This window comes from Pseudophryne corroboree, chromosome 1 (assembly GCF_028390025.1).
Source record: "Pseudophryne corroboree isolate aPseCor3 chromosome 1, aPseCor3.hap2, whole genome shotgun sequence".
Taxonomy (NCBI): Eukaryota; Metazoa; Chordata; class Amphibia; order Anura; family Myobatrachidae; genus Pseudophryne; species Pseudophryne corroboree.
In genome coordinates this window covers 775,114,784-775,126,072 of record NC_086444.1, presented here as the reverse complement: position 1 = coordinate 775,126,072, position 11,289 = coordinate 775,114,784, and the positions used below count along the sequence as shown (strand labels likewise).

The 11,289-nt window shown below is 47.3% G+C and overlaps 1 protein-coding gene across 3 annotated transcripts in view; it reads left to right on the top strand.

The window, feature by feature from the left end:
• Nucleotides 1-11,289, top strand: part of STPG2 (sperm tail PG-rich repeat containing 2) — a 1,528,785-nt gene that overhangs the window by 346,336 nt on the left and 1,171,160 nt on the right. The window lies entirely within an intron of this gene.

The following is an 11,289-nucleotide window of genomic DNA, read 5'->3' as shown; positions in this document are numbered from 1 at the left end:
TTATGTGAGTATCCCGGACATTTAAACGGAGATGGGCGACAGGCTGAAATGGAGTCTGAGATCGCCGGAGGTGCGGGATGCTGGCCGATCTCTGACATTTTTTAAAAGGGAAAATCACTTCCAAGGCAAAACTATGCCTTTTAAGTGATTGCCCCTTTAAAATTTTTTAGAGATCGGCCAGTATCCCGCACCTCCTGCGATCTCAGACTCCATTACATCGTGCCAGGGATGTCTGTTTCATACAGATCTATTGCTCCAAGGTGGGTGTTAAGTGCTCATACTAATGATTACAGTTGTAACTGTGGCTGGAAAATCACTGGGGATTGAGGCCTTCATTTGAAGGTGGACAGATAGTTGCATTCGCATAAGATTATAAATCTGGCTGTCGCAGATGTCTGAACATGTGACCGATTTGCATCCAACCTAAAACCAGGCCCTATATGTCTGCTCTGTATGAAGTAAGGCTGTATGATCCATTGTGTTGCAGAAAATAATGGAACAATCTTAAAGTACATATATCCACACAGCAGCTAATCCAGTTACTCTGTAATGTACAGAGACAAACTGCTCATGGTCTGGAGATTTGTAGGATGACAGAAAGCTATGCAGTGAGAAATTTTCATGCTCGTGACTAGCTACTGCCCTCTCTCTCTCTCTCTCTCTCTCTTTCTCCCTCCTTCTCATCTCTTTCTCCGTTTTTCTGTTTCTTTTACTCTTTCTTCCTTTTTTTCAGGCCAGCATGCTACAGATACAGTAGGCCAGCATTATCCAGCCTCATTCACAGCTGCTAGCCCTCCCCATTCAGGATGGTCCCCCACCATGCAGACAGTGCTCCATCGTCCTTTATGGATGATTTGGAATGTGTCTGAAGGACCTTTGTTCTTTTGGAATAATACTCAGCCCTTATGTGTGACATGTATGTGCCAAGAGGTATGCACCTGCATGATGAACATGACAACATTTTCCAAACGGAGAAGCTTTGCACATAGTGTGCAGGAATGGAGTGTGGGTGAGTCGGGACGCATGTGTGACAGTATGTGTTGTGGCACTGAGAGCTATAAAGTGTTGCAGGAGGTGCTTGCACAGGAGGAAGGCAATCACCTCCCTTTGACTCTTAGTAAGCATGGATGATTCAAGTTCTGTTCTCCTACAGTCAGCTGGTGTCTGGCAGTTTTTGTTTTGGGGAACTTTGAGACAAAGGGCCATATTCAATTAGCAGTGATAACGGACTTTTCACGTGAAAAGTCCGGTTTTCGGGTGAAAAAACGGACTTTTCACGTGAAATGCAATTACAGCCTATTCAATTATCCTGTAAAATTTATCGGTGATCATGTTTTCACTAATTTCACTTCACCTTCTCTGAAGCAGGTGAAAAGTTGGGAAAAGTCACTATTTTAAGGTAAAAATGTTTGGATATGGTACAGAACTCCTGGGACACCCCCCTTTATGACTAATTAGGCACGTTGAAGTTTTTAATTATTTTTAATTGGCCAATAATGACATGTCATTTTTGGGGTGAAAAAGTAAAAAGTGATGGAAATTGGGGTTCAAGGTATGGGACAGGTATATTGGGGTGCTTTATGAGTGGGACAGGTGTTTTTTAGGCTTGCAGATGGGAGTAATCGGTCTGTTTCCACTTTTTTTTAAAGTACCCTAAAATGACCCAAATATATACTTATACCCATTTTCATGTACCCCAAATTTAATGAGAGCATTTATTTTGCTCAAAAAAACTTGCTTTCTATCATTTTTTTGCATTTAAAAAAAATGCATATAACCGCCATTTCACATAATTTAAGTCCCCAAAAACTCTCTAATGTGATCTCTAACACACTTCTCTTCTATTTTCCTATGTTAGTTTAGCATTTTTTGGGGTACAGGCTGATTTCCCCATTTTCACCTGCACTTTTCACTGCAAGAATTTTCACGTGAAACCCGGTCGGAATTGAATAGGTCGAAAAATTGAGCGTTTTCGTCCGATTGCCGTGAAAAATTTTCGGGCTAAAAATTGCCGCGAATTTGCGAAAAATTGAAAAACGGAGCGTTTTCGCGGCAATTTTCGGGCGAAAAATTGCCGCGAATTTGCGGATAATTGAATACCCTAGAAAGGGTTCTATTTACTACGCCTAAAGTGGAGACAGATAAAATGCCAACCAACTGGTTCCTTTCATTTTTCAAGCACAGCCTGTAACATAGCAGTTAGAGGCTGACTGGCTGGATCTGTATCTCTCTCCAATGCTTAGTTAATAGACCACAAAGTCAGTGGCTTCATGAAGGGGGTGCGGCCTGCACCCGGGTGTCACCCTTCAATGGGGTGGCACCAAATTGAGCCACAAACTCACACCCACACCTTGAACCCATCCATTGACATGACAAGGTCCGCGCACCATGGCTGCGAGCACACCCCCTCCTCCCTGGCACACATGTCTACACACCCGCAGAACCCCATGCCAATCCCACCCGCCTGCACAAGCAGCAGAACACCGCTGTGGCAGGGTCTGGACTCCGTAGACCTACCATAAACTCTCTGGATCTCGGGCGCTGTGACGTCAGTCTACATGACGTCACCACGCACTTCAGCGCAGCTTGCAATGCTGGAAGGGAGAAGTGGAAAGACACTGCAATCTGTAGCGCTGCTGCTGCGTTAATAGGGAGGATCTGTTCTGCAGTGTGTGGTTCATTAAAGTCTCCTGCTGCTGTCACTCCCTGGCGGCTGCCAGTCGTTTCACCTGCCAGTCTGGTAAGTTTGATGAAAGTTAGTATTTTTATAAAAATTTAAATATATATTTTTTACCCCCTCAGTGCTCGAAGTGGGTCGGTATACAACAGAATGGCATACCGGCACTTTGAGTTGTGACCCCCGCGCCTTTCAAATTCCACGCTGTCAGGTGCTGGAACCGGCAGCCAATCAGAAGTGGCCGTGCGGCAGCTCCTGATTGGCTGCCGATCCGCTGGAGATTTGAAATGGTGGCGCCTTGGTCATAGGGACCGTAGGCCATCTCCACATCACTGCAGCTGACTTCAGCCTCTGCACCAGCAGCCGACTACAGCCTTGTCTGCTGCTCATTAGGTACTGGCACTCTTTCTGTCCCTCTGTCATTGCTGTCACTCTCCCTGTCCCTGCTGTCACTCTCACTTTCACTCTCCCTGCTGTCACTGTCTCTGTCACTCTCCCTGCTGTCACTTTCTCTGTCACTCTCCCTGCTGTCACTCTGTCACTCTCCCTACTGTCACTCTGTCAACTTCCTTGCTGTCACTCTTTCTTTCACTCTGTTCCTGCTGTCACTCTCCTTGTCCCTACTGTCACTCTCCCTGCTGTCACTCTCTCACTCTCCCTGCTGTCACTTTCTCTGTCACTCTCCCTGCTGTCACTTTCTCTGTCACTCTCCCTGCTGTCACTTTCTCTTTCACTCTCCCTGCTGTCACTCTCCTTGCTGTCACTCTCTCTGTCACTCTCCCTGCTGTATCTCTGTCAATGTCCATGCTGTCACTTTATCTGTCCCTCTGTTCCTGCTGTCACTCTCCCTGCTGTCACTCTCTCACTCTCCTTGCTGTCACTCTCCCTGCTGTCATTGTCTGTCACTCTCCCTGCTTTCACTTTCTCTGTCACTCTCCCTGCAGTCACTCTCCCTGCTGTCACTCTCCCTGCTGTCACTCTGTCAATATCCTTGCTGTCACTCTTTCTGTCACTCTGTTACTGCTGTCACTCTCCCTGTCCCTGCTGTCACTCTCCCTGCTGTCACTCTCTCACTCTCCTTGCTGTCACTCTCTCTACTGTCACTCTGTCACTGTCCCTGCTGTCACTCTGTCACTGTCCCTGTCCCTGCTGTCGCTCTCACTCTTTCACTGTTCCTGCTGTCACTCTCCCTGTCACTCTGTTCTTGCTGTTACTCTCCCTGTCCCTGTGTCCCTGCTGTCACTCTCCCTGTCCCTGAATTTTGGATCATACTGTGTGGGGTAATGTGGATTTTGGATCATAGTGTGTGGGGTAATGGGAATTTCTCTTATGTCCTAGAGGATACTGCGGTCCACATTAGTACCATGGGGTATAGATGGGTCCACTAGGAGCCATGGGCACTTTAAGAAATCAGTAGTGTGGGCTGGCTCCTCCCTCTATGCCCCTCCTACCAGACTCAGTTTAGAAAATGTGCCCAGAGCAGCCGGTCACGCTTTGGAGAGCTCCTGAAGAGTTTTCCACATTGATTTAAAATGTTTTTTTTTTTTTTTTCCCAGTCAGGTCTGTTTCGGCAGTAGTCTGACTGCTGTGTGGGACTTAGGGGGGAGAACGGCCCAACTTCCTTAGAGTTAATGGTCCCGTTTCTCTGCTGACAAGACACTGAGCTCCTGAGGAAGCCAATCGCAAGCCACACCATGGCACAGCACACCCTCCCGCAGCACGCTGCCACCCCCTAACAGTGCCTGAAGACAGAAGAGTGGTGAGTACAGCGCCGGCGTCCCGGTTAGCGGGTCGCCGGCGGGAATGGCGGCACAAGGGTGGGAGCGCAGCTCTGAGTACAGACTGTGCTCCAGGGCACTCAGAAGTCACACACTGCAGTGTGTCCCGCTGTGAGGGGCGCGCTGAGCCACCATTGATACCCACACTGGCCACGACTATCTAACAGGGGTTTTAACCCTTGGTTGGACATTATATTACCTCAGGCCAGTATAATAAATGCGGGAAGCCGCGCGCCATTACAGGGGGTGGGGCTTCACTCAGAGCGGATCCTACAGCCCTTCGGCGCCATTTTCCCTCTGCAGCTCATACAGGCAGCATTCACAGGGAAGCGCAGCTCCTCCACAAGGACTCCAAGTCTCCTCAGCGGTACCAGGAGGTCTTAGTGAAGGGGGGAGCAGTGTTAAGATTATAAGCACTACTGAGGTGTTAGTTCTTGCGACCCAGCTAAGTTTCACTTTTGCTAAAGGGGCGCTGTGTGGCTGGCTCCGACTTCTGTGTCTCTCTGAAGACACTGTCTACATATACTGTGTTTTCACCTGGTGTCTGTGTGTGTGTCCCTTCACAATCATGTCCAGGGACTGTGTTTCTTGTACAGTGGAATGTCTATCATCCCCTCGGGACTCACTACCCTGTACCCAGGATAGTGCTCACTCCCAGTCCAGTGGAGCTTAACCCCCACGGTTAGCCTCCATTAAAGGGATGATTTCTAATATTTCCACTAAACTGTCTCATAATGAGAAGGAGACACAATTCTTATGGCAGTCTATGGATGACCTGATAAATAAAGATTCAGCTCACAAGCCTGCATCTCAAGCCCTCGCCATTTGCCCACAAAAGCGTATTCTGGCCCAAATCATGCAGGATGATACTGATCCTGATACATCAGATCCAGAGGAAGTGGATGCGAGGGAGGGGGGAATGCTGTCCTGTCACAGGGGATTCAGGCCCTCATTGAGGCTATCAGAACTGTCCTGCACATTCCTCACAGGACAGAGAAGGTAGAGGAGGAATCTTATTTTAATACTACTTTTCCCACTTCAAAGGAATTGAATGTCCTCTTTGAAGTGGCTTGGGTAGACCCTGACAAGAAATTTCAGATCCCTAAAAAGTTGATTTCTTCCTTTCCCTTTCCATTAGATGATAGGAAGAAATGGGAGAACTCGACGATTGTGGACACATCGGTGTCCAGGTTGTTGCGTAAGATAGGCTTACCGGTTCCCAGGGCTGCGACCTTAAAAGACGTGGCTGACCGCAAAATTGAAACCACTCTCAAATCTTTATACACAGTGGCGGAGATGGCACTATTGCTTGTGCATGGATCGCTAGGGCCATTGCTAAATGGTGAGGTAACCTAATTGATGGTTTAGATTCCTTAACCAGGAACAATATTATTTTACTCCTACAGCATAGCCAGGACTCTGCTAACTTTATGGTGGAAGCCATAATAGAAATTGGTGTGCTCAACGCACGCACCACTGCCATGGCAGTGTCAGCACGTAGGGGATTGTGGCTACGCCAGTGGACTGCAGATGCAGACTCCAGGAAAGGAGTGGAAAATCTGCCCTTCACAGGAGAGGTCGGGGATGAACTGGATAAGCTAATATCCAAGGCTATGGCGGGTAAGTCTACATACCTTCCTTCTGCAGCTACCCCAGCTAGGAAAGCCTACTCTGCTCCAACTCTGCAGTCCTTTCGGATGGCTAAATTCAAGGGCAAATCCAAGGGTTCTTCTACAGCCTTCAAAGGGAATAGAAGTTAGCCCAGAAAACCTGCAGCTGCAGGTTCTCAGGAACAGGTCTCAGGGTCTGCTTCCTCAAAGCCTTCAGCATAACAGAAGACAGGCAGGTGGGAGCCCGGTTACGTTGTTTCAGTCACATTTGGGCAACGTCATTCCAGGATCCCTGTGTCAAAGATCTTATAGCACAGGGATACAGACTGGAGTTTCGGGAACTCCCACCTCCCAGATTCTTCAAATCTGGCTTACCAACTTCTCCAGAAGCCAGTTTGGCCTTACAAGCAGCAATTCAAAAACTAGTACTGACTCAGGTCATTGTTCCAGTTCTTCACCTGCAAAACAAAGGTTTTTATTCCAACCTGTTTGTGGTACCGAAACCGGATGGTTCGGTAAGCCCATTTTAACCTCAAGTCACTGAACCTGTACTTATGGGTGTTCAAGTTCAAGATGGAGTCTCTGAGAGCGGTGATCTCAGGTCTAGAGGAGGGGAAATTCCTGGTATCTTTCGACATCAAGGATGCGTATATTCACATTCTGATTTGGCTGCCTCATCAGGCGTATCTAAGGTTTGCACTGCAGGACTGTCACTTCCAGTTTCATTCCCTGCCATTTGGCCTCCCCACGACACAGAGAGTTTTCACCAAGGTGATGGCAGAGCTGATGTTTCTCCCCCGCAAACAGGGAGTGAACATCATATCATACCTGGATGGCCTGCTGATAAAAGCGCCTTCCAGGGAGAGGTTGTTGGACAGCATTGCCCTCTCAACCAGACTTCTCCAGGATCATGGGTGGATTCTGAACCTGCCAAAATCCCACCTAGAACCTACACGGAGGCTTCCGTTCCTAGGAGTGATCCTGGATACAGAGGAACAAAAGGTGTTCCTTCTGTTGGAAAAGGCATTGATAATACAGTCAATGGTGCGGGATGTCCTAAAACCAACCTGGATATCGGTGCATCTGTGCATTCGCCTTCTGGGGAAAATGGTATCCTCTTACGAGGCTGTGCAGTACAGAAGGTTTCATGCCAGGCCATTTCAGCTGGATCTGTTGGACAAATGGTCCAGATCACATCTTCACATGCACCAGAGACTAAGTCAGTCGCCAAAAGCCAGAATTTCTCTTCTATGGTGGCTCCAGACTTCTCACCTGACAGATGGTCGATGGTTCGGGATTCAAAATTGGATTCTGCTAACCAAGGACGCAAGCCTCAGAGGTTGGGGAGCAGTTACTCAGGGGGAACAGTTCCAAGGAAAATGGTCAAGTCAGGAAGCCATTCTCCCAATCAACATTCTGGAACTAAGGGCCATATACACCGCCCCTCTACAGGCATTGCATCTTCTTCAAGATCAAGCCATTCACGTTCAGTCGGACAATGTGACGGCTGTAACGTACATAAACTGACCGGACAAAATGAAAAGCAGAGCTGCAATGTCAGAGGTAACAAGAATTCTCCTCTGGGCAGAAAGACACGCGGTGGTGCTCTCGGCGATCTTCAATCCGGGAGTAGACAACTGGGTAGTGGACTTCCTCAGCAGACATGACCTCCATTCAGAAGAGTGGGGCCTCCACCCGCAGGTGTTCAAGTCCTTTACAAGTCAGTGGGGAATTCCACAGATAGACATGGTAGCCTCTTGTCTCAACAAGAGCTAAAGCGCTATTGTTCCAGGTTGAGGGTACCACAAGCAGTGGCGGTGAAGGCTCTGGTGACTCCATGGGTTTACCAGTTGGTTTACGTGTTCCCACCTCTTCCACTAATCCCAGGAATTCTCAAGAGAATAAAAAGGGAAAAGGTTCAAACACTTCTCATTGCTCCAGAGGATAAGTCAGTCGCCAAAAGCCAGGATTTCTCTTCTATGGTGGCTCCAGACTTCTCACCTGACCGAGGGTCGACGGTTCAGGATTCAAAATTGGATTCTGCTAACCACGGACGCAAGCCTCAGAGGTTGGGGAGCAGTTACTCAGGGGGAACAGTTCCAAGGAAAATGGTCTAGTCAGGAAGCCATTCTCCCAATCAACATTTTGGAACTAAGGGCCATATACAACGCCCTTCTACAGGCATTGCATCTTCTTCAAGATCAAGCCATTCACGTTCAGTCGGATAATGTGATGGCTGTAATGTACATAAACTGACCGGACAGAATGAAGAGCAGAGCTGCAATGTCAGAGGTGGTTCAAGTCCTTAACAAGTCCGTGGGGAATTCCACAGATATACGTGATGGCCTCTTGTCTCAATAAGAAGCTAAAGCGCTATTGTTCCAGGTTGAGGGACCCACAAGCAGTGGCGGTGAAGGCTCTGGTGACTCCATGGGTTTACCAGTTGGTTTACGTTTTCCCACCTCTTCCACTAATCCCAAGAATTCTCAAGAGAATAAAAATGGAAAAGGTTCAAACACTTCTCATTGCTCCAGTTTTTTTCAGAGAAGGGCCTGGTACGCGGATCTACTAGAGTTGCTCCTGGAGGACCCGTGGCCTCTACCTCTGTGACAGAATCTTCTGCAACAGGGGCCGTTTGTCTATCAAGACTTACCACGGCTACGTTTGATGGCATGGAAGTTGGACGTCAGATTTTAGCCCGGAAAGGCATTTCGAACAAAGTTATTCCAACCCTGATCCATGCTAGGAAAGGGGTAACGTCTAAACATTACCACCGTATTTGGAAAAAATGTGTCTCGTGGTGTGAAAACTGGAACTTTCCTGCAGTGCAATTTCAACTGGGATGTTTTTTCCTTTTTCTACAGTCAGGTGTTTGGGCTCCTTGAAAGTCTAGATTTCGGCCTTGTCAATTTTCTTCCAGAAACAATTGGCTTCCCTCCGTGAGGTTCAGACTATCTTGAAGGGTGTTCTGCACATTCAACTGCCCTTTTTGCCTCCCATGGCACCTTGGGATCTTAACGTGGTGTTGCAGTTTCTGCAATCGGACTGGTTTGAACCTTTACAGGAGGTTGACGTTAAGTTTCTTACGTGGCCTTGGCTTCCGCAAGGCGTGTGTTCGAACTGGGGGCTTTGTCTCATAAAAGCCCCTATTTGGTTTTTCATGAGGATAGAGCTGAACTCAGAACTCGTCAGTAATTTCTTCCTAAGGTGGTGTGTGTGTTTCATATCAACCAACCTATTGTGGTTCCGGTGCTTACTGACACCTCTGCTACCTCAAAGTCCCTGGATGTTGTGAGGGCTTTGAGGATCTACGTGAGGAGGACAGCTCATCACAGAAAATCTGACTCGCTGTTTGTTTTCTATGATCCCAAGAAAATTGGGTGTCCTGCTTCAAAGCAGTCTATTGCTCGCTGGATCAGGCTTACTATCCAGCAGGCTTATTCGTTGGCAGGATTGCCAGTTCCTAAAGTACAGGCACACTCTACTATGTCAGTGGATTCTTCCTGGGTGGCTGCCCGGGATGTCTCAGCTTTACAGCTTCGAGCAGCTACTTTCTCAGGATCGAACACGTTTGCTAAGTTCTACAAGTTCGATACTTTGGCCTCTGAGGACCTTCAGTTTGGTCAATCAGTTCTGCAGGAACCTTGGCACTCTCCCACCCGGTTTGAGTGCTTTGGTAGATCCCCATTGTGGACCCCAGTATCCTCTAGCATGTAAGAGAAAATAGGATTTTAATTACCTACCGGTAAATCCTTTTCTCGTAGTCCGTAGAGGATACTGGGCGCCCACCCGGTGCTTCGTTTTTCTTCACTGTTACTTGGTTAAGTATTATTGTTGGTTCAGCCGTTACTGTTCCTGTTCAAGTTTGGTTAGCATGATTTTCCTCTTGTTTGTCTGTGCTGTTTTGAATCTCACCACTGTTGAGTATGTCGAAGTATGTCCATCTCCTCAGGTAGGAGGGGCATAGAGGGAGGAGCCAGCCCAATCTATTTCTTAAAGTACCCATGGCTCCTAGTGGACCCGTCTATACCGCACGGTACTAATGTGGACCCCATTATCCTCTATGGACTACGAGAAAAGGATTTACCGGTAGGTAATTCAGATCCTATTTTTGGATCATACTCTGTGGGGTAATGTGAATTGTGGATCACACTGTGTGGGATAATGTGAATTTTGGCTCATTCTGTGTTTCATAATGTGAATTTTGGCTCATTCCATGTTGCATAATGTGAATTTTGGCTCATTCTATGTTGCATGATGTGAATTTTGGCTCATTCTATGTTGCATAATGTGAATTTTGGCTCATTCTGTGTTGCATAATGTGAATTTTGGATCATACTGTGTGGCATATTGTGACTGCTGTCACTCTGTCACTGTCCCTGCTGTCACTCTGTCAATGTTTATGCTGTCACTCTCTCTGTCACTCTGTTCCTGCTGTCACTCTCCCTGTCCCTGCTGTCACTCTCCCTGCTGTTACTCTCTCACTCTCCTTGCTGTCACTCTGTCACTGTCCCAGCTGTCACTCTCCCTGCTGTCACTCTCTCTGTCACTCTCCCTGCTGTCACTCTCTCTGTCACTCTCCCTGCTGTCACTCTGTCACTTTCCCTGCTGTCACCCTGTCACTGTACCTGCTGTAACTCTCCCTGTCACTGTGTTCCTGCCGTCACTCTCCCTGTGACTCTTTTCCTGCTGTCACTCTCCCTGTCCCTATGTCCCTGCTGTCACTTTCCCTGTCCCTGAATTTTGGATCATACTGCGTGGGGTAATGTGAATTTTGGATCATACTGTGTGGGATAATGTGAATTTTGGCTCATTCCGTGTTGCATAATGTGAATTTTGTCTCATTCCGTGTTGCATAATGTGAATATTTGGATCCTACTGTGTGGCATATTGTGAATTTTGGCTCATTCTGTGTGGTGTAATGTGAATTTTGGCTCATTCAGTGTGGCATAATTTATAAGGGGCACCAGTACTAGATAGTATAAGGGGTCCTACTATTGTGGTGCATAATGTATGTAATGTGGTACACTACAGTTAAGGACATGCCCCATTTTGAGGGGCTACACCCCCTTTTTTACGGAAGGAGCACATAATTACAACCTTCACTTTTTCATGCCCTCACTTCAAAATTTCCACTTCAACCACTGCCTAAAGTAAATGTGGATTGTATTGAAATTAGTGCCAATTTTTTGTACCAAATTGTTCATTTCAATAGAATCCAGTA